The following is an 18530-nucleotide window of genomic DNA, read 5'->3' on the forward strand; positions in this document are numbered from 1 at the left end:
GTGGATAAGCTTTTTGATGTGCTGCTGGATTCTGTTTGCCAGTATTTTATTGAGGATTTTTGCATCAATGTTCATCAAGGATATTGGTCTAAAATTCTCTTTTTTTGTTGTGTCTCTGCCAGGCTTTGGTATCAGGATGATGCTGGCCTCATAAAATGAGTTAGGGAGGATTCCCTCTTTTTCTATTGATTGGAATAGTTTCAGAAGGAATGGTACCAGTTCCTCCTTGTACCTCTGGTAGAATTCGGCTGTGAACCCATCTGGTCCTGGACTCTTTGGTTGGTAAGTTATTGATTATTGCCACAATTTCAGCTCCTGTTATTGGTCTATTCAGAGATTCAACTTCTTCCTGGTTTAGTCTTGGGAGAGTGTATGTGTCGAGGAATTTATCCATTTCTTCTACATTTTCTAGTTTATTTGCATAGAGGTGTTTGTAATATTCTCCGATGGTAGTTTGTATTTCTGTGGGATCGGTGGTGATATCCCCTTTATCATTTTTTATTGCATCTATTTGATTCTTCTCTCTTTTTTTCTTTATTAGTCTTGCTAGCAGTCTATCAATTTTGTTGATCTTTTCAAAAAACCAGCTCCTGGATTAATTTTTTGAAGGGTTTTTTGTGTCTCTATTTCCTTCAGTTCTGCTCTGATTTTAGTTATTTCTTGCCTTCTGCTAGCTTTTGAATGTGTTTGCTCTTGCTTCTCTAGTTCTTTTAATTGTGATGTTAGGGTGTCAGTTTTGGATCTTTCCTGCTTTCTCTTATGGGCATTTAGTGCTATAAATTTCCCTCTACACACTGCTTTGAATGCATCCCAGAGATTCTGGTATGTTGTGTCTTTGTTCTCGTTGGTTTCAAAGAACATCTTTATTTCTGCCTTCATTTCGTTATGTACCCAATAGTCGTTCAGGAGCAGGTTGTTCAGTTTCCATGTAGTTGAGCGGTTTTGAGTGAGATTCTTAATCCTGAGTTCTAGCTTGATTGCACTGTGACCTGAGAGATAGTTTGTTATAATTTCTGTTCTTTTACATTTGCTGAGAAGAGCTTTACTTCCAAGTATGTGGTCAATTTTGGAATAGGTGTGGTGTGGTGCTGAAAAAAATGTATATTCTGTTGATTTGGGGTGGAGAGTTCTGTAGCTGTCTATTAGGTTTGCTTGGTGCAGAGCTGAGTTCAATTCCTGGGTATCCTTGTTGACTTTCTGTCTCGTTGATCTGTCTAATGTTGACAGTGGGGTGTTAAAGTCTCCCATTATTGTTGTGTGGGAGTCTAAGTCTCTGTGTAGGTCACTCAGGACTTGCTTTATGAATCTGGGTGCTCCTGTATTGGGTGCATATATATTTAGAATATTTAGCTCTTCTTGTTGAATTGATCCCTTTACCATTACGTAACGGCCTTCTTTGTCTCTTTTGATCTTTGTTGGTTTAAAGTCTATTTTATCAGAGACTAGGATTGCAACCCCTGCCTTTTTTTGCTTTCCATTTGCTTGGTAGATCTTCCTCCATCCTTTTATTTTGAGCCTATGTGTGTCTCTGCATGTGAGATGGGTTTCCTGAATACAGCACACTGATGGGTCTTGACTCTTTATCCAATTTGCCAGTCTGTGTCTTTTAATTGGAGCATTTAGTCCATTTACATTTAAAGTTAATATTGTTATGTGTGAATTTGATCCCGTCATGATGATGTTAGCTGGTTATTTTGCTTGTTAGTTGATGCAGTCTCTTCCTAGTCTCGATGGTCTTTACATTTTCGCATGATTTTGCAGCAGCTGGTACTGGTTGTGCCTTTCCATGTTCAATGCTTCCTTCAGGAGCTCTTTTAGGGCAGGCCTGGTGGTGACAAAATCTCTCAGCATTTGCTTGTCTGTAAAGTATTTTATTTCTCCTTCACTTATGAAGCTTAGTTTGGCTGGATATGAAATTCTGGGTTGAAAATTCTTTTCTTTAAGAATGTTGAATATTGGCCCCCACTCTCTTCTGGCTTGTAGAGTTTCTGCTGAGAGATCCGCTGTTAGTCTGATGGGCTTCCCTTTGAGGGTAACTCGACCTTTCTCTCTGGCTGCCCTTAACATTTTTTCCTTCATTTCAACTTTGGTGAATCTGACAATTATGTGTCTTGGAGTTGCTCTTCTCGAGGAGTATGTTTGTGGTGTTCTCTGTATTTCCTGAATCTGAATGTTGGTCTGCCTTGCTAGATTGGGGAAGTTCTCCTGGATAATATCCTGCAGAGTGTTTTCCAACTTGGTTCCATTCTCCCTGTCATTTTCAGGTACACCAATCAGACGTAGATTTGGTCTTTTCACATAGTCCCACATTTCTTGGAGGCTTTGTTCGTTTCTTTTTATTCTTTTTTCTCTAAACTTCCCTTCTCGCTTCATTTCATTCATTTCATCTTCCATCGCTGATACCCTTTCTTCCATTTGATCACATCGGCTTCTGAGGCTTCTGCATTCTTCACGTAGTTCTCGAGCCTTGGTTTTCAGCTCCATCAGCTCCTTTAAGCACTTCTCTGTATTGGTTATTCTAGTTATACATTCTTCTAAATTTTTTTCAAAGTTTTCAACTTCTTTGCCTTTGGTTTGAATATCCTCCCGTAGCTCAGAGTAATTTGATCATCTGAAGCCTTCTTCTCTCAACTCGTCAAAGTCATTCTCCGTCCAGCTTTGTTCCTTTGCTGGTGAGGAACTGTGTTCCTTTGGAGGAGGAGAGGCGCTCTGCTTTTTAGAGTTTCCAGTTTTTCTGCTCTGTTTTTTCCCCATCTTTGTGGTTTTATCTACTTTTGGTCTTTGATGATGGTGATGTACAGATGGGTTTTTAGTGTGGATGTCCTTTCTGTTTGTTAGTTTTCCTTCTAACAGACAGGACCCTCAGCTGCAGGTCAGTCTGCCCCTGCTGGGGGGTGCCTCCCAGTTAGGCTGCTCGGGGGTCAGGGGTCAGGGACCCACTTGAGGAGGCAGTCTGCTCGTTCTCAGATCTCAAGCTGCGTGCTGGGAGAACCACTGCTCTCTTCAAAGCTGTCAGAGAGGGACATTTAAGTCTGCAGAGGTTACTGCTGTCTTTTTGTTTGTCTGTGCCCTGCCCCCAGAGGTGGAGCCTACAGAGGCAGGCAGGCCTCCTTGAGCTATGGCTGGCTCCACCCAGTTCGAGCTTCCAGGCTGCTTTGTTTACCTAAGCGAGCCTGGGCAATGGCGGTCGCCCCTCCCCCAGCCTTTCTGCTTCCTTGCTGTTTGATCTCAGACTGCTGTGCTAGCAATCAGCGAGACTCCGTGGGCGTAGGACCCTCTGAGCCAGGTGCGGGATATAATCTCCTGGTGCGCCATTTTTTAAGCCCATCGGAAAAGCGCAGTATTCGGGTGGGAGTGACCCGATTTTCCAGGTGCCGTCTGTCACCCCTTTCTTTGACCAGGAAAGGGAACTCCCTGACCCCTTGCGCTTCCCGAGTGAGGCAATGCCTCGCCCTTCTTCGGCTCGGGCACGGTGTGCGCACCCACTGACCTGCGCCCACTGTCTGGCACTCCCTAGTGAGATGAACCCGGTACCTCAGATGGAAATGCAGAAATCACCCGTCTTCTCCGTCGCTCACACTGGGAGCTGTAGACCGGAGCTCTTCCTATTCGGCTATCTTGGCTCCTCCCCCTCTCCAGTGATTTTCAAGAGCACACTTTATTTTATTATTTATTTATTTGAGACGGAGTCTCCCTCTGTCATCCAGGCTGCAGTGCACTGGCACGATCTCGGCTCACTGCAACCTCCGCCTCCCAGGTTCAAGCAATTCTCCTGCCTCAGCCTCCCAAGTAGCTGGGACTACAGGTGCCCACCACCACCATGCCCAGCTTATTTTGTATTTTTTAGTAGGATGGGGTTTCACCATGTTGGCTAGGATGGCCTCCATCTCTTGAGGTCGTGATCTGCCTGCCTTAGCCTCCCAAAGTGCTGGGATTATAGGTGTGAGAAGAGCAAACTTTATTTATCCCTGGGCATTTTATGGCTAATAAGCAAGGGTAATAAGAACAATGTAGGATTGTTTTAGTCTTTCAGAATGGAGGGGAATCCCATAACCTCTGGTGGCCTCTTCCTATGGCTAATATTCTTCCTAATCTCTTCCATAAGCCCAATCCAACGTGTCTATTTGGCCCAACTCAAGTTCCACTTTTGTTTTACGACTAACATTTGTAGTGCCTATCATCATTCAATACTCACATATTGTGTTAGTTTATATATATGTATTTGCCAGAATTTAGATTTCATATAACTTGACTATTTTAAAAAATAAGATTCACTGAAGATGTTACTAATATGGCTGAATATTTGCAGCTCATACATAAGCTTACAAATCTGAGAGTGTGTGTTGATTTTGACTGCCTCATTTTTTGCCTTCACCTTTTGAGTCTACATCATACAATGTAATGCCTAGATAAACACTTTGAATGGCCTGTTGACTTGGGCACTTCCAGGTGCACATTTTCAGTTCATTAGTTTGGTTTCCTTCTGAGGTTGTAAGCTTCTTATGAATTGAACATCACTTTATCATCCCTTTACCTCCATAACCAATTCAGAGCTGAGCACTTTGCAGGTACACAGTGAATATTTTGAGTGATAAAAATTGACATTTTTAAAGCTGGAAGAGGTCTTAGAAATCAACAACCACTCTTTCACTTTGTATTTAATTAGTTTTTTTTACTTTGTTCTTTAATTACTTTTTGGTTGTATGTGAGTAACAATTTTGTTTATTTTTACTTACATAAAATGTCATTAAAAATTAATACGTGTTTGATTACCTAAAAAAATGTTCTGCTCATTGTCTAAGTCTCAACTGACAAACTTTGCCCTTGGTGAAATCTTTCCTGACTTTTCCTGATATTTTTAGTCTGCCATGAGACCATATAGTATCACTCATTATGGGTTATATGATTTTATATGTTAACTGTTGGATTCTCTTCTAGACTGTAAGCTCCTCAAGGAAAGATACCATGTTATTTCATTTTGTAAGCTAAACATTCAGGCCTTCAACAAAATGCAAAGTTGGTCAAACAGTTATCAAAGAACCCTTTCCCTGTGTTCAGCATAATCTTGTTTTTTATCTATTGTGCTATGCATCTTTTAATGTTGATTTGTAGGAATTCTTTAAATATTAAGGATTTAATCTTGCGTTGACTTTGCAAATATTTTCTTCTAGGCTGTGAACTCTCTTTTAATTTTCGTTTATGTGTTTTAGACTTTTGTGTAGTCATTGTGTCCATCTCTTCTCACTAAAAGACCTTTATGATGTGTAAGTGTAATGTCATGCTTAGTGAGACCTGTGGGAGGGGCTCTGGCACTAACTGTGTCTGAGTGAACTTTAATCCATGTGTTCCAGAAGCATTTGAGCACCGGCTACGTGCCCAGCACCAGGACAAATGCTGAGTAGACACAGTGTCTCCCCTCAGAAAGCGTAGAGTATATTGTGAGAGATAGATACTTAAAACTGTTTATAGTCTAGAAGGTTCTATGCTGTTAAGAATAAGGAAAGCTGGGCGTGGTGGCTCATGCCTGTAATCCCAGCACTTCTGGAGGCCAAGGTGGATGGATTACCTGAGGTTGGGAGTTTGAGACCAGCTTGACCAACATGGAGAAACCCTGTCTCTACTAAGAATACAAAATTAGCCAGATGTGGTGGCACATGCCTGTAATCTCAGCTACTTGGGAGGCTGAGGCAGGAAAATAACTTGAACCTGGGAGGTGGAGGTTGCAGTGAGCCAAGATCTTGTCATTGCACTCCAGCCTGGGCAACAAGAGTGAAACTCCATCTCAAAAAAGAAAAAAAAAAAGAAGAATAAGGATAGAGTGCTGCTGAGGGAAGATTTCGCAAGGCATATTACAAAGCCCTCACTTGGTTGGGTGAGGATGTAGTTAATTGGAAGAATTCCCATATGAACGACATTCTAAGCTGGGTCCAGAAGGACAAAATGGATCTGGAAGGAAAGATGTTGCTGGCCTCTCAGAATGTCTCTATTTAGTGGGTCTCAATTTATCATTCCAGTTTATCAGACTGAGAGGCACCTGACAGGTATTGGGACATTCCCAAGCCGTGGGATCCCACTCCTGTGTTTCAGGCAACTCCAGGTTAAGCTGTGCTGAGGTCTGCATTTCATTCCCAATCCTGTCATTTATGGCCTGATTTCCTCGTTGTTTAACCTCTTTAGCCCCAGTTTCCAAATCTGAAAAACTGGATAAGATACAAATAGTTGTCTCACATAATAGGAAAGATTAAACTACGTAATAAATGAAAAGCTGCTTGCACACTCTGGTTTCATGCTCAATAAAATCTTGATTCTCCATACCCCCTTAAACTTTGCCTGGAATACAGCACATTTTATTCTGGTCACTTAAAGAACTCCTTCATACATAAAAAATATGGCTGGGGGTGGTGGCTCACACCTATAATTTCAGCACTTTGGGAGGCTGAGGCAGGTGAATCACAAGGTCAGGAGTTCGAGGCCAGATTGACCAACATGGTGACCAACCCCATGTCTACTAAAAATACAAAAAATTAGCTGGGTGTGGTGGTGGACACCTGTAATCCCAGCTACTTGGGAGGCTGAGGCAGGAGAAGCACTTGAACCCAGGAGGCAGAAGTTGCAGTGAGCCAAGATCACACCACTGCATTCCACTCCAGCCTAGGTGACAGAGCAAGACTGTCTCAAAAAATAAATAAATAAATGTATCTATATATGATAGTGAGTTTGTTTAAAAATGATCTCTAAACTGTCATTGATGGGTTATGTTGAAAGTATTTGTGGATTAAAAAAATTTAGAGTGCTATCTCCCACAAATATGAAATATGACATTAACTATCCAAAAAATACAAAAAATTAAATATTTCTTCTCTAGGTGAAACCAACTCCTTCCCTCCTCCTTATTTATTACACTCTGCTTCTAAGCAGTACTTTTATTTGAAAAATGCATGCAAGTTACGGCAGAGCCTTTTATAAATCTTGTGCATGCACGCTTGTGCACATGTGTACACTCGGGAATTGAAGTAGAATGATTTACTGGGAAATTGATGTGTGTTTTGTTCTGTCACTTGCCTTCCCCAGTTGAAAAAAAAATGGCAGGTTCTCTCTCCATCTCACCCAATCTCTCTATCTCTCTTTCCCCAGCTTTAGAGATTTTACAGAACCCATAATCAATGCTGCTGGTTGAGAGCCTCCTCTTTTTGTATTTTATGAAATGTAAAGCCCATTGAAGACATTTCCTGAGGTGTCCTTGAGGGAATGGGAAGGGGGACCAGTGCATTGGAGAGCTGAACAGTGACAGCAGCAGCAAGGTGCAGTTTCTAAATCAGAGATGTGGTCAGAGGCCAGCAGTTTCTCAAGTGATGGGACTTGTGCCTATAAAGTGAAATGTCTCAGCAAGACCTCAGGAGGCAAAAGGCTTTCTGGTGCTGTTGGGAAGGGCAGGACTTTACCATGAGGATTTCCCTTTGTAAATGGTCTCTGTTACCCCTTGAAAAAGAAAAGCCTGTTCAGCCACAGGGAGACCCTGGGGCTTGTGACAGTGAGAAGAATAGGGTCTGGTAGCAGATTCTGTTTTCCAAAGGTGGACTCCACAATATCTTCCATCCTACATGCCCTTCTTTGATGTGGCCCTGCCACACTCTATAGAGGGGTGAGGTCTAGTTTCTCTTCCCTTGCATCTGGGCTGGCCTAGAGATTGGCTTGTAACCTGAAGTCATGCAGCTTCTGCTTTTGTATTAGTCCATTTTCATACTGCTATAAAGAACTGCCCGAGACTCGGTAATTTATAAAGAAAATAGATTTAATTGACTTACAATTCTGCATGGCTAGGGAGGCCTCAGGAAACTTACTATTATGCAAAGAGGAAGCAAGGCACCTTCTTCACAAGGCAGCAGGAAGAAGTGCCCGGTGAAGGGGGAAGAGCCCCTTATAAATCCATCAGATCTCATGAGAACTCACTCACTATCAAGAGAACAGTATGGGGGAAAATGCTTCCATGATTCAATTACCTCCACCTGGTCTTTCCCTTGACACGTGGGGATTATGGGGAATATGGGGATTACAATTCAAGATGAGATTTGGGTGGGGACACAGAGCCTAACTATATCAGTTTTGGTCTTTGGCAAGTAAGTTCTCTGGGCACTCCTTCCAGGGGTGCTCCATTCCAGGACCCAGCTGGCTGTTATGCTGTAAGAAACCCAAGCTCCGTGGACAGGCCGTGTGTAAACACTCCAGTCAACAGCATTGGCCAGGCTCAGCTTTGCAGCCATCCTGAACAGCTTCCAGATGATTCCAGCCTCTCGCTCTTCTTCTCCCATCTGAGTCCCCAAACACTGTGGAACAGAGACAAGCATGCACAGGGTGCCCCAGCTGAATTCCTAACCACAGCATTCATGATTGTACTGAAATGGTTGTTGTCTTATGCCACTAATTTTTTTCAAATGAGCTTTATCAAGGTATTTTAAGACATGTCCATCACCCAAAAATTTCACTGTGCTTTTTGTCATTAGTTTCCTCTCCTAATCCCAATCCCAGACAACTTCAGATCTGCTTTCTGACTCTGCAGTTCCTTCATTTCTAGAAATTCCATACAAATGGACTTACATGAGTCTCTCTCTTTTTTTTTTTTTTGATACAAAGTCTCACTCTGTTGTCCAGGCTGGAGTGCAGTAGTGCGATCTTGGCTCACTGCAACCTCCGCCTCCTAGGTTCAAGAGATTCTCGTGCCTCAGCCTCCTGAGTAGCTAGAATTACAGGCGCCCGCCACCAGGCCTGGCTAATTTTTGTATTTTTAGTAGAGATGAGGTTTCACTATGTTGGCCAGGCTGATCTCAAACTCCTGACCTCAGGTGATCCACCTGCCTCAGCCTCCCAAAGCGCTGGGATTATAGGCGTGAGCCACTGTGCCAGGCCTATATGAGTCTTTTATTTGAAGTTGCAGCGAGCTATGATTGCACCACTGATCCCCAGCCTGGGTGAAACAATGAGACCCTGTCTCCCAAAATAATAATTATGATAATAATAATAATAATATGAGTCTTTTCTGTTTTATGCCACTGCGCTTTTGGGATATTTTGTTATGTAGCAATGAATGGCTAGAAGAACTCCCCTTTCCATTGTCTAGACGTTGCATGAGTTTTATGAACAATTGTGCCCCTAAGGAGGGAAGGGTGCTCGATAATGGCTAAGACTGAATTCTCTCTTTGGGCTAATTTAAATGGATTTAAAAGAAGTGGACATGTGCTGTTTCCTGTTATCTGAGTTGGCAGACTAAGATTCATTTATGGTCTATACCATGATGAAGTCAAGGGATAGGCCTATTTTTAGAGTAGTGTTTAAGGGTTCTATGCATTTTCATGAAACACAAAGAGCTACTGAACACGACCAGCTGACCAGCTCTGCTCCCCATCAGCTGCCTGTAACTGGGAAATGCAGCAGAGCTTATCCATCCATCCTTCTGGTGCCACGACATAGACCTGCTGCCTCATTCCTTTATTCCAGGGCTGTAGAAGGCGACGAAGGTCACATTATCAAGTGGGAAACTATTGTGCCTCTGTCCCTTCAGGGAATTTTAGACTTTTAGAAGCCCTTACAGGTTTGGGAGCTTTATATTTTTATTCTTTGCCAACCCAAATATCAAAGAAGCCTGAGAGGAAGAATTGACTAGGCAAATGAACTGCCGTGGAGCTGTTTCTTATTTATAGGAAAGTAGTTATAAAAATCAAGAAAAAAGCCTGGTGCCCTTGCTTATGCCTGGAATCCCAGCACTTTGGGAAGCTGAGGCAGGAGGATTGCTTGAGCCCAGGAGTTGGAGACCAACCTGGGCAACATAGGGAGACCCCATCTCTACAGAAAATTGAAAAATATAGCCAGGTGTGGTGGTGCATGCCTGTGGTTCCAGCTACTCAGGAGGCTGAGGTGGGAGAATCCCTTAAGCCCAGAAGGTCGAGGCTGTGAGGTGTATGGCACCCCTATACTCCAGCCTGGGAGACAGAGTGAGACCCTATCTCAAAAAAAAAAAAAAAAAAAAAAGGCAAGGAGACAAAATCTGTGGGGAAAGGAGTGGGTGAAAATTGAAGTAAACTCAGAAAAGTGTCCAAAATATTATACCTAGAGGTAAACATAGGAAGGATCAAAAGAAAACATTTAGTCTCTTCTCACCCCTAATTTGCATGAAATCCAGTAAACACAAGTAAATGCACAACTAAACGGGGTTCAATACCTCTGGGGAGGGCGCTCACAAGTCCTCCTGGGGTAACTCAGAGCTATTTAAAAATAATAAAGGAAAAGAATACTGTTGACAGGCGCTATGTGCTTTGCTTGATGTAACCCTTGTTTCTCAAATTGGTTTGTCTCTAGGTAATATTTTTATTGATCCTCTCAGATGCTTTAGTGTCACCTCATTGAAATTAATTTTTTTGTTGTTGTTCCAGGTCTCTGTGGAAGATGCTCTTTGTGGAGTGAATCGTTAACTGGGGAAGAGGCCACCTAGATTCAGTTATAGAACATCGTGGATTAGATTGTCATACATCAAGGAGCCGAGGACCATTCCCTGGGTAGTGAAGGTGATTGTGATTTATTGTAATTGTAAGTGGGCTCCAAGCTGGATAGAGGATTATCTGCTCATTACTCTCTCTTTGGAAAATTCAATCCAAAAGGAGGTCTTTGGAGGTCACAGATCTTTGGAGGGTCTTTGTGTCTTCTTTCTTAAGTCTGTCTTTACTCACGTGTTTATAGAGGACACAGATGAAGGCTGCTTGCCCCCTTTACACGGGACTCACAGTGCTCCCACTCAGTGTGGCTCTCATCGGAGATCCCAGGAAACTCCCCCAAACCCACTGAAGTGAACTGTGGCTCAAACTTGGGAAGGAATGGCACATCCTGCACGTGTGTGTGACTCCTGGGTGATGTTCTCAGGGACAGAGGCACCTTCTCCAGGAGTGGCCAGAATCCTGTCTGACTTGGACCTGGTCATAACCCTGTCCACTGCATCCTGGCCCTGTATTCTGCTGCTTCACCATTTGGCCCACATGCGCCTCACCATTTGGCCCACATCTGGCCGGCCCCAGAGCTCTTAACACTACTGGAGTTGCCAGTCTCTGCCTCAAATTGCACAACATTTAGTTTTTTTTTAAATACAGAGTAGATTTTCTGCCTCTTTTTTTTTTTTTTTTTTGAGACAGGATCTCACTCTGTTGCCCAGGCTGAAGTACAGTGCCACCATCTCTGCTCACTGCAACCTCTGCCTCCTGGGTTCAAGCGATTCTCCCATCTCAACCTCCCAAGTAGCTGGGATTACAGGCACATGCCACCACACCTGGCTAATTTTTGTATTTTTAATAGAGACAGAGTTTCACCATGTTGGCCAGAATGGGCTCGAACTCCTGGCCTCAAGTGAGCCACCCACCTCAGCCCCCCAAAGTGCTGGGATTACAGGTGTGAGCCGCTGCTCCCGGCAGATTTTCTCTTTTAAGACCCAGTATTGTTTTACTGTCTTTTAGTCTAGATATTTATATTTCTACTTATTATTGTATGGACTTACGCTGTTCTGGGAAGTTTTCTGAGCCACTCCTCCAAATAAGAATGCTCTCTGCTTGTGTGTGATGTTAAAAATAAAATCCCTTTATTACTGCTCTGGAAATTTAAACTCGATGACCTGGTTTTGGACTGAAACAGGTGTCACTTATAAACTAAGGGTTGCTTGGAAATTTTCTCATTATTCAAAAGCTTTTATTCCCCGCCCCCCACCCCGTCCCCCCCTGCCGCCCTCTGGTCATTTCCAATCTATTATTCAAGGATCTTTTGGTTGAAAAAGGTGGGGTTTAGAAAGATCTGACTCAACACTGTCACTTTATGGGGTCACTGTTTTTTTTTCTCTTTCTACACATAAGACACACTTACTTAGGTTGCAATGTTAATTTGCAAGCAAGAAAAGACAAGACAAGAGGAAAGCCATAGCTTCTCTGACAATGAGGGTGCTTTGAATTCATGTGCACACTGGCAGTTGCCTGGCCAGGAGTGGGGACACATGGAGGGATACTTGGCATATGGAGTAATATTAGTTCACCTTGATTTAGGTGGCTTTAGGTGGCTCCTCCTTTTATCCCTTGGAAGAATCCATGTTCTTTGCCTTTGGTGGAAATATTGTTTTGTATCTTAGCCAAACCCCATCAAGGCTTCTTTAAAAATAATGAGTCACAGTCATTTTCTTAAAAATGGACAAGGAAAAGGATAATCAGTAAACGTGATATGGAGGAGAAAATTGGCATGCACATGTCAAGTGATTTAAGCCCCTTAGCAAGTGAGGGCTTTCTCCATCACGCCAGACCTTGCATGATATATTTAATTGGGAGTTGGGTGGGAGTTTGGCGGAATTCCAAGCCAGAGCAACCCCGGGGAGACAGGTGTGTGTGAGAAGAAGGGGTGTGGGGTGGAATGAATACCTGAGCATTCAGAATCACAAAGGTTTCCAGGCAAAAAAGCATCCCTGCCCTCAAGTAGACCCAATTAGGAAAAGTGACAAAACCCACATCACTGCTTCTCAGCTCATTAATTCCTGCCACTTGAGAATGCAGATTTTCTTTCCCCCATCATATCTCAAGTCCCAGGCAACGTGTTTATAGCTTGTGATGCTGCTGCATGAAGGCCTTGTGGCCATGGCAGGCCATGCTGTACAGGGCTGGGGCTGTATCTGTTCCATAATAAAAAGGCAGTAGACTCATGCAGAATGCTAGAAAGAGCCTCACAATGACAAAGTGACTCCTGGTAATCCTAACTTTTTTGACTTAGTGGCAAAGCCTGACTTAAACCCCAAACTTTCTCATTTCAAGGTCAAATGATTCCCTTCTCCTGCTCTAGGGCTTAATAAGGTGTGTATTAATCTGCCAGGGCTGACCTAACAACATACCATGGGCTGTGAGGCTTACATAACAGAAATTTATTTTCTCATTGTTCTGGAGGCTGGAAGTCCAAGATCAAGGTGTCAACAGGTGTGGTTTCTTCCGAGGCCTCTCTCCCTGGCTTGCACTGCCTCTCACTGGAGGCAGTGAGAGGCTGGAAGTCCAAGAGCAGGGTGTGTGCAGGTGTGGTTATTCTGGAGGCTGGAAGTCCAAGATCAAGGTGTCAGCAGGTGTGGTTTCTCCTGAGGCATCTCTCCCTGGCTTGCACTACCTCTACACTGTCCTCACATGGCCTTTCATCTCTGTTCTAGCATCTCTGGTAAGGACATCAGTCATATTGGATTAGGGTCCACTCTAACAGCCCCATTTTAACTTGATCACATCTTTAAGGGCCCTTTCTCCAAATACAGTCACATTCTGAGAGATTCAGGTTAGGACTTCAATGTACAAATTTTGGGAGAACACAGTTTAGCTCATAACAGGGTGTGACAAGGACATCAAGAACATGGGAGGGAGATCACAGCCTGTCCTGTGGCTTCCATGCAGTCACTGACTCAACATATAAACCAACATTCTGTATTTCCAGCCTTATTTCATTGTCTTTTTGTCTGGGTGATGACCTTGTTTCTCAGTAATTGACCATTCAAAGGGTAGCCAGTTCCACAAGGAGGATGATGTTGGCTCTCAATGTTGGCTATTGCACTTGAGAAATACTTGGAGGAGATCTAGCATGGGAATCTATAAGGCATGGTAGTCTGTAAAATTCTCTGGGAGGCCCCAGAGAGAAATCCTAATTTCCAGTCCTAATTTCTCTGTTTTTTTTTTTTTTTTGTACATTCCTTTTTTCCTTTCCTTCAAGGAATACACTTTACATAAATTTGCTCTGATCATGCATGTGGAGCAAGAGTCATGTAACATTTTAAAAAATAGTTGTCTTTTTTCGACATTGTAACCATGATAATTTCTGTTACAGCCTAATATTTATATCTCCCCCAACCCCACCAATTCATATGTTGAAGTCCCAACCCCCAATGTGATGGTATCTGGAGGTGAACCCTTTGGGAGGTAATTAGGGTTAGATGAGCTCACGAGGGTAGGGACCTCTTGATGGGATTAGTGGCTTTATAAGCAGAGGCAGAGAGAGATTTTTCTCTTTCTTCTGTGAGCACAGTGGAAAGGCCATATAAGATCACAGTGAGAAGATGGTTATCTGCAAGCCAGGGAGAGAGCTCTCTCTCCTGATACCAACCCTGCTGGCAGCTTGATCTTGGACTTCCAGCCTCTAGAACTGTGAGAAAATAAATTTTATTTGTGTAAGCCACCCAGCCAGTGGTATTTTGTTATGGCAGTCTAATACCATTTCTTAAGAAAAGAGTAATGCTTCTAGAAGAAAGGTAGGAGTGGCCATAATTTTAGAGAAAGTCATAGATCTTGGGTTTATCTATCAGATGCCTTCGAGTTCACATCTAGATGCCTCTAGATTTCTGTAGAGAACACTGATCTTTTTTACTTTGTGAGATTTAGGAGTGGAGAGCTTTCTACCAGGATACACTAAGTCACTTGGTGGAATGTGACAGAGGCATGAGAATCAGGTTGCCCTGGCATAAACTGATGTGAGAATAGGTCACCAGGCACCTGCTATGGCTGGAAATGCCTGTGTACAGTGCGCAGTGCATTCACCCAGCACGTTCCTCATTCACCCACCAGGACTCTTCTCCTGTCAAACGTGCAGAAGGAAAGGAATGAGGGTCTGGCATTTTAATGTATTCGGGGTAAAACACTGCATCCTCTGAAGTGATCCATATATTCTGGAAGTTAAAAATGTTTTATCTAAGTAAGCAGATCATTGCCTCAGTTCTCTTACAGTTTTCGAAATGTGTATGTGTTTGTGTGCATGTGTTTGATTTGTACTTAAAGTGTCAGGTCCCTGACATCACAGTTGTGGGTGGTTAGATCTGATGTCAGGAGGGGATATTAGGGACAGATAGAGAACTACAGGGAAGGCAACTTGATCCATGTCTGCTCTTGTGTGTCTCACACAGCTTTGAACCCACGGAACGGCCTCCTGCCCTTGGCTGCTGGGAAGCTTACAGCTCAGCCATCTCTGTGTTCTGGTTTCCTTCTTCCCGCTCCCTGAAAGCAGCGACTATAAGAATAACTTACACTGGAAGTGTGGCTGTGGACCTAAGTGTGGATAAGCATAATATACGAAGTGAATGCCGCTGGCACCTAGCAGGCTGTTACTCTCCACTCTTGTTATCGGAGGCAGCAGGCAGGGGAGGAGATTCGGCTGATCTGTGTCCAGGTCCTGCTCTGAGGCTCCCTGGCTCAATACAACCTATTCACCCTACTGACTTTGGCCTCCTCATCTGCAAAACGGGAGGAATTTCTGCCATGCCTGGCTCACAGGGTTGCTGTGAGGATTAAATGAGAATATATTTGTAATTTGGGAACGTATTTGTAGTATGTATTTATATCACATACATATGTAATATGTGTGCATATATGTATGTGCATGCATATAAATATGCACATGTATGAATTATTCTTATCATTTCCTAGTCATCATTTTATGTGAAATGCGGCAATAATGGGGAACTTAGGGGAGGCAAATTCAATGTTATGATTAACATTCTGAAAGGACCCTATGTGGGGGAGGAGGGGGGTGCAGTAATATATGACTTCATTTGTGGTGAAAGGGCGTGCAGTTTTAAGTATGTGTGGCCTACCAATTGTCTTTAATTTGTTTTCTAAAACCACAGTTCATGACATCCAGCTTTTACAAGACGAAATGTTTCCCTGATGAAAAAATATTAGCAGTAGGTTAGAAATATCGAAAGAAACACGTTTGTGCCCTGCGATGTGTCTTTAAGACTCCTCGGAAAGATAGCAGTTAGTATTCCAGAACTTTTCTTAACTTAAATTTATTTCTCCTCCTCCCTCCCCACCATTTTTTCCTAGTTAGAATTTAGCATTTGCCAGCTGAGCTTCTTCAGCCTGTTTGTCGGCTCCAGCTTGGGTCAAACCTGGAGCGGCTGGGGATCAGGAACCACAAGGTGGCGCTCTTGCCCGTGGGGGGTGGGATCTGGCCCACCTTAAGATGGCCTCCACCTCGCCTTGGCTGTGGTTCAGAATCCCCCCAGACTCACGCAAAGAGGGCACAGCTATTTGTGAACAAGGTCAGTGCCTGCGGCGAGATGACTGAAAGAAGGGGCGGAGCTCTGGATTCCTCTCTCTGGGCCAGTCTCTGGACTGATGCGGCGTTGATGCTGCACGTCCTGTGGAGTGGGTACACTGGGAGTCTAACCTGGAGACAGCTACCCACGCTCGACCCCTGTCCCAGAAAAGAAAAAGGCTCACGAAGCTTTCAGGAAGCTCTACTCTGCTTTCTTCCCAATGATCTCCACAGCAATGGGCATTTCTTTTCTTTTTCTCCCTTGAAATTTAACTTAATGTTACATTTTTATTTAATTATTTCTCCCCATGACAAAAAAAAGATATAAAATAGCTTAACTGAGTCACTAAAAGAGAATAAACTGAATAAAAGGAATTCATGTCAAATGGAAATTAAAATGAAGATCAAGTTAGATGCAGTGTGCAAACCTATAGAGCCTGTATATTTATGCTTGAAGTTCTCAGGGAAGCAAAAGCTCTTGCCTTGGGTCCCCTGCTGTAATGCAATTTGTGCAGGCCCTGAAGGTATTAACAGCTGTCTGGGCCATAAAGGCTGTCAGCCCCATCCTCCAGGCCCTCTCTCTCTTCCTTGACGGCTGGTCAGATGTTAGAGGTTGCAGCAGAGGACTCTGAGACCCTAGGGAATGGCAGGGCCACAAAAAGAAAGTGCCTGGGTCCCTGAATTGCTGTGTGGATGAGAGCTTCCCACTGACCAGGAACCCCTCTTGGAACTTTATAAGGTCTGTTGTGTTAGAAATTGTTGGTTGAAGCAATAGCCTTTCTGATTAATATGCTTTCCATTGTACTCTGGGCAGCCTTGAGAACCATCAGGAGCTTGAGCGACAGTCAGAATCATGTTGGCTGTGAGCCTCTATCCTGGTTGATTGTGTGCCTGTCCTGTGTGTCCTAGCTGGTGCCATGTGCCTCCTTAGCCCTGCTATAGGTTTGTGATTCTATCACTGAAGTTTGCTTTTGTCTCTGATTATCACTTTCTTCCTACTGCTACTTATTTTCTACCCATACAGAAGTGGAGGATGACTTTTTTTCTCAATTGACCAAAGCTTTAGCTCTAGCATTAGATATTCAGCTTACCAAGGCATTACACCTTTTGCCTATAGCTTTTCTTCTTTCCCAGTCCATTCCCCAGGATACCGTTTCCCAAATTGTTCTGTGGAACACTAGCTTAGTACATGATATCGATAAATATGTGGGGATAAAGAAGGGTTTTATGGCCAAATTATTGAGGAAAAAAATGGATTAGATGAAGTTAAAGATTTCTTGATGAGTATGGTGGCACATGCCTGTAGTCCAGGCTACCTGAAAGGCTGAGGCAGGAGGATTGCTTGAGCCCAGGAGTTAGAGTCTAGCCTAGGTAACATAGTGAAACTCTCTGTAAAATAAGTAAATCAAACAAGACAATTAAAAAAAAGATTTCTTTAATGCAGGACTTCTCGGAGCTTTTAACATTCTAGTGAAGGGAACAGCAAAGTGTGGCTCATAGGCCAAATCTGACCTGCCATCTGCTTTTGCAAGTAAAGTTTTATTGGAACACAGCCATGCTCATTTGTTGACATACTCTCCATGGCTGCATTCTTGCTACAGTGGCAGAGGTGAGTAGCTACCTCAGTGACCACATAGCCCACCTGTACTTTTTGGCCTTTTAGAGTAAAGGTTTCCCAACCTCTGCTCCCATGTCTCCAAAAGGAGGAATACATGTGGGTTCACACATAGGGGTTCACACTTATTTGGCTTCAAATCCCTTCCTTCCTTGGACAACCTATTAACCTCTTGAGAGTTTCAGTTACTCTTGGAAGATGTCATCAGAAGATCAGAAGGCCTTCGTATGACCCTTCGTATTACCATATATTCATATTATCTTTTATCTGTACCTCCACTGCCAAACTCAAACACATTTCTAGTTGCCCATGAACCCTCATCTCAACTTTTTCTCACAGCAAGTTCCCTGCCCTATTTCTTTTCCAACTCCTCAGTCCCAGGAGTTACTTCTCTTAATCCCGGTGTTCTGACTGCAGGATTGAAATTCTGCGTCCTACTTCTCTCTAAGAGCACTGGATGGCAAGGTTCTGCAGGTGGGCAGGTCTGCCCATCCCCTGTAATCACCATGGTGGAGGGCGATGAACCTGACAGAGTGCACAGGCTGCCAGCCGCCCTGGAGCCTGCCTGCTCCTAACTGGCATGCAGGCCATGTATGGTAATGCAGGAGGCCAGCCTCCGGCCTCGGGAAGGCTCATTCCTACCTCCGGGCAACTGTAGGTGTGCAAATAGCTCAAGGAAGGATCATTTTAAATGCCCTGAAAGCCTGATTTGTAAATAATCTAAGACCAAAGACAGAGCAAGTTAAATATTTATTTGAAGATTATGTCTCTAAAGGAGGGATTGTTGAAAATTAGTGAGTGCCTTCCCTTCTTGCCTTCCCTCCCATGCTGGAGGGCATATTATTTTTAC

At 43.5% G+C, this 18530-nt stretch overlaps 1 long non-coding RNA gene across 1 annotated transcript in view; it reads left to right on the top strand.

Moving 5' to 3' along the window:
• The window catches only part of LOC134737972 (uncharacterized), a 65117-nt gene extending 49806 nt beyond the window's left edge, over nucleotides 1-15311 (top strand). Inside the window, exons 2-3 of the long non-coding RNA XR_010123451.1 lie at nucleotides 10425-10556; nucleotides 14933-15311. This is a non-coding gene — a long non-coding RNA (uncharacterized LOC134737972). The remainder of the gene's footprint in view (nucleotides 1-10424; nucleotides 10557-14932) is intronic.
• The last annotated feature ends 3219 nt before the right edge of the window (nucleotides 15312-18530 follow it).

This window comes from Pongo pygmaeus, chromosome 13, assembly GCF_028885625.2.
Source record: "Pongo pygmaeus isolate AG05252 chromosome 13, NHGRI_mPonPyg2-v2.0_pri, whole genome shotgun sequence".
Classification (NCBI taxonomy): Eukaryota; Metazoa; Chordata; class Mammalia; order Primates; family Hominidae; genus Pongo; species Pongo pygmaeus.